The sequence below is a fragment of the Peromyscus californicus genome, unplaced genomic scaffold (assembly GCF_007827085.1).
Source record: "Peromyscus californicus insignis strain IS unplaced genomic scaffold, ASM782708v3 Scaffold_3__1_contigs__length_106647218, whole genome shotgun sequence".
Taxonomy (NCBI): Eukaryota; Metazoa; Chordata; class Mammalia; order Rodentia; family Cricetidae; genus Peromyscus; species Peromyscus californicus.
Genome location: NW_026294551.1, coordinates 74,069,204 through 74,070,837, shown reverse-complemented (window position 1 = coordinate 74,070,837; position 1,634 = coordinate 74,069,204).

The following is a 1,634-nucleotide window of genomic DNA, read 5'->3' as shown; positions in this document are numbered from 1 at the left end:
AGCACTCTTTCCCAAGATCCTGCTCAGAATTCCTGCCTCTGATGAGTGAGCTTGACCTCTTCCTGTGTGCATACCTCTTCCTTCTCAGTCTTCATAAGAGGGTCTCTGAAACCACCATGGCTTAGCAGAGTAATGGTCCACAGGAGGCAAGAAGGTAGTTTGGTTTAACACAACTAAGCAGCCTATGTTGGTTCAAACTTTGGGAGTGTTACCCCAAGTAGTTTATTTTGGGCATATTTAAGCACAATTTGGTGAAAGCTTTTCTGGTAATAATTAATTCAATCCTATGTGCACAATAAAGCACAAAATAAACTAAGTAAAGATCAGACATGACTACATCGAAACTCTTTGTAAAGTACACACGAAACCTTTAATAAAGATGAGTTCTATAGACTGGGAAAAACAAACTTATGATAAGGGTCTGGGGGAAGCGGGGGGTGTCAGTCATGCAGATAGTGCAAAGGTCATCACGCTATTAACTATGTCTGCTCTCAGCCTCCTAGGCAGCTAACAGGTTATGTATTTCTTTTTTTGAAGGAACAACCCTGTGTGTTTAACATTCCAGGTTCCCCTAGTGCTTATCTGTGAGCACAAGGACCTCTGTGCCTCCTTTATTTTTTAAAGGAAAAATGATGGTTATAACAGAGGCTAAGATTGAATGCATTGCCTGCACGGCTAGTATAAGTAACATAGTCAAGCATAGCAGAGTTCTAAGACTAGCTAACATTAACGGAGGACCCAGAAGAAGGGAAAGGCATATTAACCATGATGGCTACGCAAAGGTCACTTGAGAGATTTCGTTTATCTCTTTATGCAAATCATTAATTTGATCATTAGTAGCATGAGAGAAATCTGACACATTAAAGCAATACATGACAAGAAATTGTTGACAATCAAAATTATGCTTGAGCAACAAATAATCTATAGTAGCTTTATTTTGTAAAACTGTGGCTCTCAATTTGCCCATCTTTTGGTTGATTTCTGTTAGTATTTTTGCTATAATATTAGTAGTTTTACAAAACATACAAGCCAATTTTTTTTTATTTTCTTCTTTTTACATCTTAAGCAAAGTTTCCCCTTCCTCCTCTCTTTCCAGTCCTCCATCTCTCACCTTGACCCCAGCCACTCCTCCACTGTTTCTTTTCAGATACAGGCAGGCATCCCATGGACATCAGCCAGCCATGGTACACCAAGTGCAGTGAGGCCAGGCACCCCCTCTTCTACCAAGGTTGGATGAGGCAATCAGACAGAAGGAATAGGTCCCAAAATCCGGCAGCAGAGTTAGAGACCCCTGCTCTCACTGCTAGGAGTCCCACATGAAGACCAAGTTACACAACTGTAACTTATATGCAGAGAGCCTAGGTCAGTCCCATGTAGGTTCCCTGGTTTTCACATTCAGGCCAGTTTTGAGACTTCTCTTTGTGTTCCAGTAATCATTTCTGGAACTGGTAATAAAAAAGCTAGTGTGGATGCAACCATCACAGGAGCTAATAGATGTGAAAGAATCATCACAACTTTGAGGGAACGCTCTTAATTCCATTGATAGATTGCAAAGATTTATCGAACAAAATGGATGTAATGAGGCCTATCCCATATAAACCTTTATAACTCACAGGAAGGGAAGTATATGTATC